Raw genomic sequence first — 18,538 nt, forward strand, 5'->3', positions numbered from 1 at the left:
AAGCAAAAATTATGACGTATTAATTTAGCTCCAATTTACTATTTAACGCGAAGCAATTTATCTAACAACTTTATATATACGTGCATTAATTAACCATATTTTGTGTAATTTCAATCTCATAACACAAAATTTCCTTAATAAATATAATGCGTAGTAATAAGAAAATTATATATATTTTTGTGGTAGTTTATTTTTTAAGAATTAAAAAATTGCAGTAAAAGAGAATATGATGTCCAAAGATATAATTTATTAAATTATAATTCTGCAGAAATAATAACGAAAGCGCGGAAAGATAAGAATATTCGACATCGCTCAAGAAAATGGACGGGACGTGGCGTCGGAAATCTCGAGTGAATTTTTCACCCTGGGGTTTCCCTCGCTACCCCGTTGATTACATTAGGGGCGGGGAAAAAGCCTTCTCCTCAGCTTGCAGTGAACCGATGGGATCTTCCAAATCGAAGTCGGCTCTTCGCCGACAAGAATCTCGTCATTAAGATTTTTGATTTGAATGCAAATGGCTACTTTCCCTTGTCCCGCGCGGAGTTCTTCCCATCTTTTAGCGAATATCTTCAGAGAAAAGGAACAGGCTCTGTGTCTCGACAAAGCATTACGGAATGCACTCGAAATTGATGTTTCGTAAAACGCGCGTAATACTCTCGCTCGCCATCGCTCTTATTCTCTCTGTATATATAAAATATTTTTTTGTTTAGCGTATACTTTATAAACACGCTTGCGTAAATCGATTCAATTTATCCTTATTCGTATTTTATCAAAAACATTTCGAAACAAAAGAATATCATATTTCTTTTTTTTTTCCGAACGGAGCTAAAGCGCTACGTGCATGAAAGGGATTATTTAAAGTATTTAAAAATTTAGCTGGATACAGATCTGATACATCAATAATTTTATTGGAAACCATCAAGCTTATTACGTAGAATATCTAAACTGATTGCTAGAATATTAAAACTTTTTGCAACATTATGTCATCAAGCTTAGCAAACAGTTTGATCATTCTACATAATTAATTTGATGGTCCAACAAAATAATTACGTATAGAATGATCAAGCTGGTTGCTAGAATACCAAATTTTTTGCAGCATCACATTGCTGATCATGCTTGAATTTTCTACATAATTATTTTGCTAGTCCAACAAAATTATTTTCAGATCTGTATCTAGCTAAAGTTTTAGAAAGATTTTCAGCAAAATTGTTCTTTCCGTGTATCTGTCGCAATCTGTAGCCTTATCGATTTTTTTAATTAAAAAAAAGTTAATAGATCTACCTGCCAATGATAAGACTTTCCTGTCTGGAAAGTCTTGTCACTGCATACTGTTGAAACGCGATTTTGGTCAAGACACTCTTTGTTTCTTCCTTCTTCATGTTCTCCCGTAATAATAACTTTTATTATTTCCCTTTCGCAATCTCATCATGTCGCCAGCATTCATAATGGTTTTTATCAATGGTTTTTATTGCTCGACAGAATGCAACTTTCGCAATTGGAATAATTTCTCACGGTGGACGTTCTACGTCACTGTTCGGGTCTTATTCTCATACGATCTCGTACAACGAGCGTCGTTAAACTTTCAACCGTGAATAGTCGTTGTGTACGGACGTCCTAAGTTAAAATGGAGCTCGTCGTGTGCATCGTATCGCGGCCCAGGTAAGGCGAGACGTAATTTACTGGTTTCTGCTTGTTATACCAACCGCACGTCGACGTGTCGCCAGCGTTTGCTCGTAAAGCCGACAAACTCGACGTAATTTTATCTCGTCTCCAGATACGCCGGTACACGTATATACAGCTCCGTACCCGGCCCTCTCAGTGCCCTTCACCCTTCGACCAAATGAGATTTTGCTCGGTGCGGACGACACAGGTTCCGCAGGACACGCAATGGACGCGCTTTGCGGTATCGGGATAGAACAGTTTATGTAATCTGACACGGTGATCTTGTCCTTCTCTTGCTCTTCTCGTGGTTTACCCTTATCCACATAAAGACAGTCTCGCTAAGACGAGCTCTCGAGGTCTCTATTCATTTTTTATAAGAACAACAGAACAACTACTGGATGTACCTCTCCTTGAGAGAGAATTTCTTTTAAGAGGAAAGGTTATCTTTAATTCAATTAACCTCAGAGTACAGCAACGGGTTATGTATTTGATACTATGATCTTCTAAAATATAGATGAAAAAATTTTTGAATCTTCCTTTATCAATTGCACCATCTATCACCTTTCACACAATTGCTTCTCTTTTTTCTCTTATCTTTCTCCTTCAACTGTTTTCAGCAAATCGTGTGAATTCTCATGTAAATTCTCCTTTCAAAGGATGAACCTTTCAAAAAATGAACCTTATGAATCTTCCTTTATCAATCGTAAGGTGACAGTTCATTTTCATTCTACATTTCAAATAAGATACTTTAGAATTTAGGTGTAGTTTGGTTAAGTAGCTGAATTAAACATTCTCGGTTTAGATTTGTCAATGAACGTTATAATCATTTACATCCTATATAACCGCCGTCTAAAAATTTTACGGGATAATTGACAATTAGGAGCCGACAAATGAATTATTTTAAAACTGCCCTGTACATATTGAAAAGTCGATAACGGCGCATAATTAATCTTTCTCTGATAACAATAGCTACTTTGTGAAAATATCAAAGCATCGTAACATGTGAGATACAATACAGGAAGGTCATAGTCGATCTCATAGTAGGGGAGATAATCGATACAACATCTGCACGCACGATCACCCAGCTAAAAGTATCGAATTTCACGGCAAAACTATGAAATTAATATAAACAATGTGATGCCGGAGATACATATACTGGTATCAGCGAGTCGCAGATTACATATAAACGGCTCTTGATACTGCAATAGCTTGGCAATCGGATTTGCGAGAGTGAGTCGAGGTTATCCTTCGAAAGGAGAATTTACATGAGAATTTACATGGTTTGCTGGAGACAGTTGCAAAGAGAAGAGTGGGAGGAAAAAGAGAAGCAATTGTGTGAAGATGATAGCTGGTGCCCAATATAAATTCAAATGTATTTGACGCATCATCGAACAATACTTTTATAAAACCTCGCCATCCCATTCCGTGAAAATTTTTGTTTCCACATAAATTCTATTTTTCTCAACGAAACAGTACTTTATTGTTTAAATGTTTGAAGGTGATTTAAAAATACAAAGTATAATGTATTTACGCTTTTATATAATAATTTTAAATATATGACTTTCGTTTTAACATCTATTGTTGTGGCTGTATGCTCCTATTATTTATATTTAGTACTTTATTGTTTTAGGTGCTGGAAAAATATCAGCCGTGATATCTGATGCGTTAATAACGGTAATATATACAAGATTACATTTCGAATATGTTTACGATAATAGTTAATATAGTTCTATAAAAATATTGATTATATATTGCTCCAATAAATCATTATATACAAATCGATAATCTCCACATTTTTCATATTATCAACATTATTTAATCGTTATATTTTCTATCTTTTAACATTACTCAATATTATTTTTCAGTATAATTATATAAAAAAAATATTTATTTTTATTCTTCTTTACGAGCATAATTTGAAGGTTTACATCATCATACGTTATTTATTCGCGAATAAATCAATGACTTAGTTATAAATTCTACCTTGATCTTCCTGTTGCAGGAGGTTCATATATCGTGTCAAATTCAAACTCAATTGAAGAGGTCTGAAGCGAGAAGTACTTTTTAAATAAAAAAGTATACATGTTGATCAATAGTGGATTGTTATGTAGTATACAACAAAAAGTACATGTTGATCAATAGTGGATTGTTATATAGTACACAACAATTCATCAACTTTTGGCCAACATACTTTTTTATTTATAAAAAATTATTCTTTACACTTATAATATTTAAATATTAACTATTAAAAAATTATCGTTTGTAGTTTTAGGCTTTTTATTTTCACTCAGTGAACTCAGTCAGGGGACAAGGCAGCAGGTTGATTGATCGCGTGTCAGGTTCCAGCCAACCTGGCGCCAGTCCAGTGGTGCCCAACTCACTGCCAGAGTGGCATTCGGATGACTCTCGCGGGTCAAAGTACGGAGGTTTACTAACAAAGACAAAAGTTGAATTGTTTTTTTTATCGGGTTAAAACTACAGACGGCAGTGTAATGCCATACGCAATAACGACAATGTGTAACAAGAGTATTTCTATCTTTTATTAAGCAGCATGGAGTCTATTATAGACAACGTATGTTACGTTGGAAATAAATCATACGATGGAATAAACGATTGACATGAAAAAAATAAATAGAGAGACGATACTATAAAAAAAATTTGAAGTAACAGTGATAAATTCGCTCCTCCTTTACAATCCAGAAGTTGCCTTTAAAAACACCAGATAAACGCGATTTATTTAAATTTAAGAATAGGTACAAGATTGTCAGTATGACTTAGAAGTCATAAAAAGAAGTAAGATTACCAACGAAAGTGATTTCATAATAATAAAAGAACTCCTTTAATATTGAAGGAAATAACTTCCAAGTTTTTAGTTTCATCAGAGTGTCAACAGAATTTTCAAAATGACTACAATCTCAGATATGACGTAGTTATAAAACATTGTATTATCCGTTGTATGGGAAAAAAATATTCACTATAACTTGTCTCAAACTACAATAACATCGACATAATTATACATTTAATTAAAAATTACACAGTGAGTTGTGGCAAGAAATAGCAATTACTTCTACATGTTTATTGCATATTACTGTTACGTCTTTGAAGCGTAAAATGTAATCATGTGTGTGAACTATACAGGAATCACTATCTTCGTTATGAGCGAGACAATAGCAATGAACAGCGGAACTTGAGCCCACGTGGAGGAGCCCACGAGGTTACACTGTCCGGCAATTAAAACATAATTACAACGATGAAATGGCGTAGTCATGGGTGGCGATAGACGCTGGAGTATTGGTTTCCCTCTATCACACACAGAGTGCAACGAATAAAAAAAATAACTCTGAAACTCGGTCAGGGTAAACAGTAACGAAGCGCCGCTCGCGCGGCGAACCGTTTTAATTCGCGACGGAAAATACATGTTTCCAGCACGACGCCGGCGATCGATAGGGAGTTACTTCGCGCACGTTCGACCGGAGTAGATTCGCGTGTGCGCGAATTAAATTCGCATGGATTTCAAGGAACGTGAGAGCGACGGATTTGAAACCCCTGTAGGAAGAGCCACCCCCTGTGGAAACGAATCACGGCCCTGCGCATCCCCAACCCCTGCAACCTGTCAGTCACTTCATCCATCCCCCTGGCCCTACCGTCGCGCCGCTGGGTCCCTTTATTTGATCGACGAGTGACGTTATCGCGGGTAATATCGGACGGAGAGAAAGAGGAAAGAGAGAGAGAGAGAGAGAGAGAGAGAGAGAGAGAGAGAGAGAGAGAGAGAGAGAGAGAGAGGGGAGAGGGAGAGAGACGACTCTCCGATACTTCCAAGCGATCCGGCTCGCTCCATCAAACATTCATGCTGTCGGCCGCAAGCTCGCGCAGTCGACCACCACCGACCACCCCTCGTGAAAACGCATCCGATAAAATGCAGTTCAGCTTGACACCTTTTGTGCGCCCGTGCCATCGTAACGCATTCGCCTACTTCATATGCTCGTATACCCGAGATTAAACCTTCGTTTCTGCCGCATCGCGTTTCCTTTGACCCTCCCACGAATTCGATCGTAATTGACCTCGCTCTCTTCCTCTCTTTGCCTATCTCATTGTTTCCCTGTAAACATATGATATTTTTAATGCTTTATTTTCACGGTAACTTCACTATGCAATCTTCATTTCTTGCAAATGCTACAGCCATAATGAGCGCCATTGCCATATCGTATTAAAACTTATCTTAAATGGGAATCTAAGGTTAGTATCCACAGTCGAATCTTATATTTAAGATCGTCTTAAATATAATCTTAAATACAATCTTGAGAGTTATGAATCATATCATCTAGAGAAAAGTTTCTTTGATTAAAAAAAAAGAAATGTATGTATCTCTCGCTATACGATTAAAAAAAAATTTCTTTGATTTAAACGTCATTTCTTGAAATCAAGTAAATTTATATTTTCTTCTCAAAGGGATATTTTCACTTCAAAAAATTAAACAACTTAATAAAAGAAACAATTTCTTCAATTTAAACATAACTTTTCTTTTATGGAATCAGAGAGCTCTATTAACATTTTAAGATGACATTATTTAAGATAATATTACTTAAAATGGTGTTAAAATAAAAACGGTCTAATGAATACCAATCATTGTTATGAAGACCTATGGCAGGAAACATGTTTCGTGTAAATTTCATATTTAAAATCTTGAAACTGACTAACTCTAAACTGACTAAGGATTGAGGACATAAGTTCCCATAAAAGAAACGATTGAGGAGCCATATCCTCGAGTTGGACGATCTAATGAGACTATGGCAATGTATTTATACATGGAATTAGAGAACCGTACAAAGAAAAATATTTGTTCTTTCTAATATTTCTACATTAATATTTTGTATTAATATTTATTTTTTTAATTTATTCGCCCTACATATTTGATAGACATATTTGAAAGCGTACACTGATGATGATCGTTAAAAAGGTCGAAATGTTTGTAATGAAGTTTATTAAATAAAATATTGTTTTTACATATTTCGCACATAATATCCAACACGGTTCGAATAGCTTTTATGGTTGTCAATTTTTGAATTTGTATTCCTTGTGAGCCTATTAACTTATTTTATCTAATTCTAATACCATCCTAAATTCTTTGTAAATACATGACATTTTTAAAGCTTTATTTTCAAGTGGTAAGCTCTTGCGAATACTACAGTCACATTTAAATATAATTTTTTGAAATAAAAAAAATTATTTTATTTCAAAAAGTAACGTTTAAATAAAAAAAATGACGTTCAAATAAAAAAAAATTTCTTGAACTATAACAAAGAAACATTTCTTTGAAGGAATCTTTCTTTAGGTGCATCACAATGAATTCCAATATCGTATTAAAAATCATTTTAAACGAAGGTCTAAATTTCCTGTAAACACATAGTATTTTTAAAACTTTATTTTCACATGGTAACTTTAAACAAGAATATAAACAAGCTTTTACATGCGAGCTGTTCTTCTGCGTCGCAAGCGAAAATGCGAGCTGTTCTGCGTCGCAAGCGAAAATCGATGTGTCTATGTGGGTGCCTTCCGGTGTGCGTAATATTAAGGAAAAGATCGATTTTCGCGGCTATCGCAATTATGCGCCGTGTTTTTGCAACGGCCGATAATAGACCACGGGCGTAAGCGACGACGCGAACGACTGCTTCGCTAATTGAGCGATCCCGATCGTTCAGATGCGCCGTCACGTTTATTCTCGGGCTTAGAGATTTTAATGGAAGGAACACGGTGCTTGATAATACGGCGAGAATAAGGAAAGGAAGGAGTGAATTATTCGATTGCGCGACGACGAGAATCGCAAATTTGAAATCTAATAAAAGCGAATAATGGGTGCGCCATTAGGATCTAAATTGTATCAAATGAAATGTACGAGCTGTCTTTGTAGAAGCTATTCATTTCGAAAGCGACGTGAATGAAATTTTACAGTCCTTGTTAGGATAGATATCAATTGAGACTTGCATTCGGAGTAGTAAGAGCAACTATTCTGTCTCGCAAATTCGAATGGCTAACAAATACAGTAGGGAACTTGGAACTATTAGCTCCGTCGTGGGTTTGTAAGTGTTAATTAAATCGCGACATAAATGCCACAAGCTTAATGACATAGAAATCGTGTTTAATGTAGAACGTTGGAAACTTGTCACCTTGCACAACAATCGAGGTAACCCCGACGGAGATCACAGGTGAAAAGCGCAGGGAGGAATAGAGAAAAGGATGACAAGTCAGAGTGTGAGAGAAAGAGAGACTGTTTGCACACACATAAGAAGGGAAGAGCGGATTCTAGAATACTTCGTCACACTCCGAAGAAGACAGAGAGGACACGGCGGCTTGTTTTAGTTTACGATTCTCAAAACGAGAACGTGGAGGGAACTCGTATGTCCCACGTGGCTAAGAGGTTCCCCCAAAATTGTTGGAGAATTCGAGCAGGTTCGCCGCCGAGATGTCTCCCAAGAGAACTCCGATGAAAGATACTCTTTACTCGATTCTTGTCAGCCACCATTCTGATGCCCGCATCAAAATTTAGACTTTCGTCAAAATGATCATGTTAAAGATATCATTTCATATTTCGATCATCGAGATTGCACAGCTTTAACGTACGAACGAGAAAGAATAAAAGATCATTACACACAAAAAAATTATTTGATTATATTGTAATAGAAAGTTCGTTTTACATAAATTGAAATTAAAAGAAAAGAAACTATTTAGAAATTACGTTAAAATAAACTTTCTTTCTCTCTCTCTCTCTCTCTCAATCGCTTGTGACGAGAAACTGTTAGGATGGATAATTTAGAGATTAATTTATTAATTATGTAATCGATCTGGACTTGTAATTATATTAATTATTTGCGGCGTATGCTATTCATTACGTATTAATGCATCGACTGCCTGTTTAGAACTGAGATAAACATAGTCGGAAAAGTTGAATACAATATATCCAATTGAATTAATATATCCAAGTGCGATTGTTTCCATTTAGTGCCAAATTTGGTTATAGAATTTTCAACAATAAATAGAACTAAATATAACATGTCAATTTCATATGATACGTCAAGATTAAATCAGATTAGTATTCTTGTATAAAAATGCAAAAGATTCCTAATTCAGCGATATTTTAAGTACATCTCATTGTTCATTTTTGACAAACTATTTCAGTCCATCTATTGCTTTAAATGTATGTATTTTTTATTCAGACTATGATAATTAGAATTATAGTCAAATGCAAAGATGGTTTTGCAGAAATAGTCATGACGCTTACTTTCACATAAAAGCGTGCTACTGAATTGCAATAATCGCGCCCGCTTGCAAATCCGTCGCGGACAGTTTTATAATCCGCGGGTTTTACACCGTCCCTTTATTAATACGGCAGGGTAGTAAACGGGGTTAATCTGCGGCATACGACAGCGAGAAAACGCCGAATTCGCCATGTGCATTGTTCGCGAAGTTTAAAAAAGCGACAATCCTGTACAAAAAAAGTACTGCGGTTATCTTTTATACAGTTTATTTTATCGACTAAAATACACTAAAGCATCTTTTTTTCTCTGTCAGAAAATATGTGATTCCTTTTAAAACTCCTTTTAAAACTACTTTTTAGAATAGAAACTTCTAAATGAGTCATATAGTATGTATATTTACAACTATATTTTATTTTCTACTTCGAATGACGAATATATTCTACCTTTTTTAAATGTAAATTTAAACTTTGGAGTGTTTTTGGATGGCAAAGAAATTTGATTTTACACTCAGAGAAATGTACTTCTATTTGTGAGTTTAATTGCATAATTGCATAAAATAATTACGGTTAAAAATTCCATTTTTATAGTTTTATTATTCCATAATATTAATAATTATAATAATTATATTTAATATATGAGATCTAGGTTCTAACGAATAAAATCATTACAAGTAATGATAATAAGAACCGACACATGTTGTTGATATGTATGTATTTATTCAAGTATATATAAAAGATTAATTACGCAAATGTGTCGATCTTTTGTTTAGGATCATTTTCAATACTATTCAAATTAACGCTTTTGTCGCGAATGTCAAGAATTAAGAATTAAAACTAGGATTATAATTAAGTCGCTGTTTCACATTACATACTTTCTACAGATTATCAATGCGTCAAGCTGTAATGCGTTCCTTCGTCTAACATAGATTTCCATAAAATTATATTTGTATTTAATAATTATATTTATAGTTGCATAGCTGGCACCAAAAATGAGTATAAATTATAGTCATTTTTTTTGTATAGAATTATAAATATAATTATTATTAACATATTATTAAAATTGTAGCAGTAATAACTATAAAAATAAAGCTCCTAACCATAATTATGTTATCATGCAATTATAGTCATAAATATCACTTTTCTCTCAATGTATACTCAATGTGTAGGACATACGTATGCAATATAGATTCTTAGTGTTAAGTCAATTTCTTTTTAAAAGCTATTCCTTTGTAAATAAATTTTAAATTATTTTCAACTATAAATGTGCACAAGGCAATGATGCACATTCTTCTAAAAGAACAATAAAAAAATTAGTCACTTTTATAGTTTAAGTCAGCTAGTTTTTTTTATATTTTATGGCACAAGGAGTTCGGCAATTTTGTGCGAAAAACGAAAAAGTAAATTGGAAGTTTAAGAAGAAGCAGAGTTGGCAAAGAGTCCACTTTTGCTTTGATGTTTTACTGCGATTCACGACTTACGCGGCTTTCGAAAAATTCATTGAGCGTCTAATCGGTACCGTAGCTTCTTTCTCGTCTCACAGTAATTACGCGAAGCACGAATCGGTTTTCCAATAACTGTACGGAGAGAAGCACGGATAGAAAGCTTGCGATCGTAAAACTCTCCTCGTATTAATTTTGTTATCGAGAATTTTCGTACTTCTGATCGTGTCTACACCTATTTTTTTCTTTATTTCTTTTACTAAATTATCTCTCTTTCTCTTTTTCTTTCTATTTTCAATAAAATTTTATATTAAATATCTTACACCATGTTTTCGGAAAATATCTAAATTACATTTTGTAAAATTTCTACATTATTAGCTTTTATAATTGCGAAACTATGCATCCGAGAGTTAATTCGGTGCATAAAATGATCTTTGTCGCAGTGTTTTCCTCTTAGCTCTCTCAGTACAACCGTTTTTCCGGTTAGTTTACCGTGGATGGACTATAAATTTACGCCCGAAGGAAACGACGAACAGTTTGTCCCGCCGCGAAACAGACGGACGGCGCCGAAGAAGACGGCGTGCTTTGAGCTCCTAATCCGTTGGAAAGATTGAAGAACTGCGAAAGAAAGAGTCACAAGAGATATAAAAGGGACCAAGGGTAGATTCTAGAACAAAGAACGGACGAGATCTGATGAGAGGAGGGATTTGATGCGTCGAATGAAAAATACGCGTGACAAGATAGATGACGGAGAGTGTGAACGATGGTCGAAAAGTGGTCGAAAAGAAATTGGAGAAATGTCCTTCCGATATATCCAAATGATCCGGGAGATTACATGTTGCTCGGACTCACATATGTGATTTACAAGGAACCCGAGGGGTAAACCGCTGAGGGCATTACGATATATACATTTGGGACATTAGTGGGCATTAGTGGGCATTACTAAGGCATTAGTGGGTATTACTGGGCATTACGTAAAATTTTGGCAGTAATTCCCAGAAATTAGACATTACTAGGCATTGGTATACAGGATTTTAATCAGCGATTTATCCCTCGAACCGAAAAATGCCTAATATTTGTTTTACCTCTTTACTCTCTAAATCTGAATCAGTAGATATCACTGATTATATATTAGTCCCAAGTAGATCATCAGTGAAATTTAACTGACAAAGAATGGAAGTTTGAGCATTGTATCATTAAAATAATGATATTTGACGTTTCATTTCCAATCCCATGCATTAAATGTACCTACTAAAGCAAGATTAGCCAGCTAATGCTTAAATTCTAAACAGAATCGTAAAATTCGTAACATATTCCTATAAGACTTGTAAGAATTTTTAAATGCTTACATCTTTATACAATATTTTCACAGGCAGTTTCTTACTAGCCATAAAATTTACAAGAAATCGTAAATATTTACGAATAATCGTACATTTTACGTACATAAAATTAGAATATTAGTCATAAGTTCTTACAAGTTTTACGAAAATATGTTACAAGTTTTACGATTCTGCTTAGAATTGGATCCATAAATTAGGGATCCCACGTTTCATTGATTTTTTAATTGAATTTCATTGTGAATTCATTGATTATCAGTGACATACTTGGAACTGATAAAATTAATGATTATCCACTAATTCAGATTTAGAGAATATATAAGAGATAATTGTACTGTTAGAGTGCATGTACAGAATATAGACCATAGTTTCTATTCTGTAATTCTTAACGACAGTAATGATTTCGTTACATTGTCATTGCACAGTTTTTTTACTATATATAATATAAAACCTGCGCATGACACTGTAACGATATCGTTATTGTCATTAACCTTTAATAAGTAGATGGAATGCTCAGAACACCCTAAATAAATCCTATCTTTACAGTTATATTTTTAAACAATATGTATAGAGTTAAATTTACATTATCTATATTCTAATGAGATAAAAAAAAAACATAAAAATAATAATTTTAAGACAAATATTATACATTTCTGAGTATTATTTTTTATTTTCCTTTTACAGAACAAGATTTTTAAGATAATTATGCGTGAGATGCTATGACCACCTATAACCTAATTAAAGATTAAGAGAATATACAGAATAAGGGTCTATTACCTTGCAACACTGGATTGTTAGCATCACCGAAAGCGTTAATTAAATCTTTCAACGGCCTCTAAATGGCCTCTGACGCACGTGCGACATGACCGCACCGCGACCGCATCTGTCATTGCGATCATTACGGGATCGTTGGCACGTCGTCGCCACGCGACGGAAGACGCCGGCACTGCAGGTATTCCGTCCCGGGAATGCAAATGGCCCCGCGGCGGATGGTAATATGCAGATTAATCCGGCCAGCCAGTCGGCCGAAAACTCCTCGTAACTATTCTCATTCCCGCGCGGAGAGAGTGTGCCGAACTGTTCGTCGCAAATCCCGGCTGGGTTCTTACGACAATTGTCTCTCGTGGACGAGAGAATCAGATTTCAAAATTTTTATCCCAGGAGAAAGAAACTCTCTCTTTAACTGAGAAATGATTCGCAAAGTTCCTCAGATCTTTTATTTGACATTTCATTATATAGGATATTTAACGATGAACTGACAAGATAGTACAAAGATTATTTGCTAAGGAAAAGTCAATCCACATTTATTATTAATAAATGTGTTGATTGAAAAGTTGTTCAAGAAGTCAAGAACATTTTGTATAAATGAAATGGATTTAAGACATTCAATATTAGAGGCAATAAGGTTTATCAAATTCGATTTATGTCATTTTCGAAATAAACACCTCATTTAGAGCGAAAGGGATGCTGAGTTTGTCGACAGAATTACTACCGTGGGAATTACTTCGCGAAATTTTCGCAAATCGTCCTGGGACGTAGGCAGAAATCTGATTTCCAAGTTTTGCAGGAAGCTTGGGGATTGTTTCGGAACTTAAATTGGGGTTGGCGCTATTACCGAGATGGATTAAGAGATGCTTGATAAACGTCAGGTAGAGCATCATAGCGCGTAATAATCTTCGTAATACTCTATCGTATTAATCCTTTTTAAAAAACGTTTTAAACTACTGAATGAAAAAAACTTTCTTGTATGTTACTTTAACTTTCTTCAAAAGATATTTCAAAAGAAAGAAGATATGAAATTTATATATGGATATGTATGTATATCTGTGTTCGTGTTTGGCCTTATATTAAATTTGTTATATCGCCTTATCCTACATTAAATTTGTATTATTTCCTATTAACATAAAAACCGAGAAAAATTTACGTTTTGTAGTTAAATTCAAGTCTATGTTTAACCTGCCTAACATTCACAATATAATTGACATAAGATTGTAGATATAATTTTCATATAAGTACAAATATATTTAATTATTTATACTGAATGAATTTCTGTTAATTATTTTTTAATATGATATTTAATCTTATATAAAAATAATATAAAAATTTGATGTAACGAATTAAACAATATTAATTACCAAAGAAATTTGATTATTAAAAATGCGATAGTAATTGCACCAAATCTTCTGATTTATTTTATTTCTATCGCAAGCTTTATTTTGACATTTTAGGAATGACATTTCAGGCAATAGCTATGTAATGATAATGATAATGAACGATAATAAGCAATTGCTAATATTAGCGAATATCGATGACAATTGAATGAGCACAAACCGCGAAAAAATTTGTGTACTCGAGAACATCGGGGCAATACGGTGAAAACAATTCGTCTCAATAATGCCACTCGGGGAATATCGATGTTATTTTATTGAAAGGGTAGCTGAGTGCGAATAATACTGCTATAAATCATAGGGACACCGCGTAGACAAATGTTTCGCTGTATCAACGTGAATGAACGAAGCAGAAGCGCACATTGGTGTATTTTATTTCATTTTCTATATTTTACATTAACTGTGTAAAATACAAAAATGAAAATCAATTAAAATTAAATATGTATGACCCCAAGATGTGTATATTTGAAACAGATTTAAATTAATTAGTCAAAATAAATACATACATCGAGCTATGAATCTATTAATATATTTAACTTAATTTTGTAAGTATAATGGATTTATTTTTACGAAAATAAAATTAGTATCAAATAAAATTGGACATGTATGATTTAAATTTAAATATGCATATCTAAAACAGGTTTAGGCAAGATAAATATATATCTATTTCGAGTTATGTGTCTATTAAAATGTCTTTAAATTAATTTTACAGTAACTATAATAGATATTTATTTTTGCGAAAATAACAAAATCAAAATCAAATAAAATTAGATACATACGACTCAAATATGTGCACGTTCGAAACGAACTATAAAATAACTTGGCAAAATAAATGAATATATCGAGTTTATGCTCCTAATTCCTTTAAATTAATTATAGGAGGTATAATGGACTTATTTTTGCGATGCAGACGTGCATGTTATTCGCTAATTGGTCTTCTCAATCTTGAGATTGATTTATCGCTTGGAGATTTCGTGACACTCCTTTCCGCATCCAAGAGGAGGCTATCACTCACCAGTGCATCGATGCATCTGCCGCGAACATCGTGTAATTCGTCGAGAACGAGGTTGACTCTGGAGGCGGCAGGTGGTTTCCGACAGACAGAGTCTGATCGATAGACGAAGGGGAGGGGGAGGGGAGGGGGAAGAAGGGAGGGAGGGAAGGAGGAAGGGAGGGAGGGAAGGAGGAAGGGAGGGAGGGAAGGAGGAAGAGGCTCAATGACGAGGTGGCGATCGACGTGACGTTATTGCTCAACGTCCGTCTCGCGATCTGTCGATCGCATCCGCGTTCAAGAGAGAAAGAGAGAAATGGTAATAATTAATGTCGCCTTTCCTATCTGAAACTTTTCCGCCACGTAGTCGTGACCGAGCACGTGCACGCATTCCCGCCACGTACGTAAAATACGCGACGTGTCACGAGTGTTTCGCCGTGCCGAAAGTTTCCGCCCGAAAACTAGATTTCCGCGCGATCGTGAGTAACGGTACACCGCGTGTCTTTGTCACACCGAGCGAAGATAATATTACTCATCAGGAATGGGAATCGCGTACTTAATGACCGAGCTATCATGTTCGCGAGATACTTCAGTCGTATAAATGTACAACTGTAACTGACGGATTCTTAATTAGTAATTATAATGTGTAGTGAAGAATTATTACGTAGAAGATACACATATTTATATATAAATGTATATATGTGGTATATTCTCTACGTAATAATTCTTAAATATTCTTTTTCGTTATATTATTTCAAGAATTATCAAGAATTATATAAAATTTTGATAATTTAATATTGCTCCCTTCTGTCAAAAATAACACAAAAAATATGATTTTTCGAGTTATTACTATGAATGAGTTAAGTAAATATTACTTTATCAAATTATTAAAAGTAAATTAAATAATTTAACTAAAAAAAAGTTGTCAAAATCATCAACAAAGGAATGATTTTTAAGGGTTGTAAAACAAAAATGGCAAAAAAGACAATCAGATTAAGAATAGATTTTTTTTACCGATTAATCTATTGATTAATCAATAATTTTCTGCCTAATCTAAAAATAATTTTTCTCCTTTTCTAGAAAATTTAATTACTTGAGTTATGTCACTCTTGAATCTTGAAGTCCAGGAATAATATATGTGTATTATAATTTAAATATTTTCTGAACAAGTGTTTGGGTAACAGATTTATACTCTAAAAAAATGTCGAAATAGATTTATCCTCTGATGTGGATATAACACCCATGTTGTGTCTATATAATTCTTACATGTTGGTATTAATATTAATACTAACATGGTGTGGATTTCAAACCATTAGTGTCAATACCACCATGGTGTAGATTTAAAACTCATGGTATTAAATCCACATCATATTGGTATTGATTAATCCTAACTATACACACTTTTTCTATTCTTGATAAACACTTTCGGACCTCATTCATATTTGTTATCTTAACTTCCATAAAAATGGACATATTTCCATTAATTTTTTTTCAATTGATGGAGAATTGATTAAGAAACAAGTTCGTAATGTATATATACATATATATATATATATATATCTCTCGAAACTCCTTAATTTAATCGACACATTATGGACTTTTACACATTATATTAATATATATATAGGTTTAAAGAAAAGTTTGGAAACACGAAAAATCTCGATTTAACAAATTGCACTGGGGAATTCACAATGTGTATAGCTAAGGTTAACACGAACACAGTGAGAATTATATAGATATCACTATTTCTTAAAGTTCACTTGGAGATCTAGAAGCAATGACAATCATATACGAAAATAAGAACCTCGTTCGATCACTGCAACTCGAATACAGTGATTTTCGACGAGGTTTTTACGAAGAGCAGTGAACTCTCTCTCGACTGAGGAGAAGTAATTCCGCATTAATAAAAACGAAGGAATTTCCGTTTGAGCTCGAGCGAGGTGTTACCGCGGGAATACATACTCGATCTCAAGTAGTCCTGGCACGTTTTTAAAGTGTCTCCAGTGTCAAAGACTCCGCTCGCAGAAAACTCCGAGAAGGCGGACGCGCGTTTGCCGACGTCCATTCCCCGGAGAGGATTTTCGCGAATTCGTTTCGGCTGTATTTTCCACTTTGGAGTCGGATATGTTCCGTGGGACGCGTAACGTCGCCGAGATGTCTCTTCGTGAAACAATATTTTCGTTCCGTTTCCGCGCGGCCGTTTGCCTTCCGTCGCATATTTGAAAGAAGGGAAGATGTACGTCGATCGACGTTATTGTATACGGCAGATCGAATTTCGGGCGTTTGCTCGTATTTGTAGATCGACGACCTTTATCTGTTCAACTATGTTATATTGCGAAGCTCATGTCTGTGCTTTTCACACGATTAGACGACAATTGAAACCGTGGGTTCTGAACAAGTTTCGTTTCGAATTTTATTTGATCGCAGAACAGAATGTGCTTCGTACGAAGAAAATATTCGTAAGAAAAATACCTTTTCGCGAATTATGTAAAGATATTGTTTTGACGTTCCCTTCAACAGGCATTTCTAAAGATGAAAATAAATCGATTCGAGCGAGTACACCGCAGTGCTTTCACAAAGTCTATCAAAATGTATATTGTGGTGTGACGTTTTCATAAGGTAAATGTACCAATTAATGAACATGATCCAATTATTAGACAAAATGACAACAAATTTAAATATTAACAATATAACATATTATAGAACCGAATATGTGTGATAACACAAACTATAGAAATCAGTGCTTTAAATAGTCTAGCTGGATCTTAAATGCTTGTATGATTCTGTGTGAATTTAAATACATATGTAGTATACATATGTACATATGTCTTTTGAAACGCGCCGCAATGATTTTTCGATCTTGAAACGCTAACTCTATTAAACTACCGTAGTAATATCACGAGTTAATTGACTAGCAATTTAACAATTTTATGTTTTTTCATATCTTCGAACAATCTTAATAATGCTGAGTGATATTAACATCTGTAAATAATTAATTCTTATTGCGAAAAATATTATCTCGGCCGAGAGATAATATTTTTCGAACCCGGATCTCTTACTTTCCGTAAGAGATTCTTAGTCTTTAGTTTAGACTACTGAGACCTTAGTAAAGTTTAAATATTAATATTTACTATTTATTTGAATAATTCTAAATAAATATTTACTAAATGTAAACATATATTTATTTAATACAAAAATTATTAATTTGATTTAATTTGATTTAATCATTTTTTCATTGAGTAAATATTTATTAACTCTAAGCAAATGTTTACTTATGTTAGTAGTATTAAAAAAATATATATTAAGATTTAGTAAATTTTTTTATCAGTGTATAACGACTCTAAATAAATTCATCTTATTACATTGTTATAAACCACGAATTTATCTAAAGACTAGATATATATCAATCATTACTTAATATTAAAAATTTTTGTCATTTCATTCAATAGTTGAGTCATCCATTATGGATCCCTATGTTAATTGTAGTATGTATCATAGGCAAATTTCAGAAAAATATCTTTTGCTAAATGCTATCTATCTGGTCAAATGACTTTCGCCAGTTTCCAATCCTATTTTCTAATCCTATTAGGCAAATAGCATTTGCCTGAAGACTTTTTAAGAAAATGGAGTAATTAGAAGAGGCAGAGAGGCGCATGACTTCTATAATTGTACTGTTGTACATGGGTTTC

The sequence above is a fragment of the Acromyrmex echinatior genome, chromosome 4 (assembly GCF_024713525.1).
Source record: "Acromyrmex echinatior isolate Ae372 chromosome 4, ASM2471352v2, whole genome shotgun sequence".
In the NCBI taxonomy this organism is placed as follows: Eukaryota; Metazoa; Arthropoda; class Insecta; order Hymenoptera; family Formicidae; genus Acromyrmex; species Acromyrmex echinatior.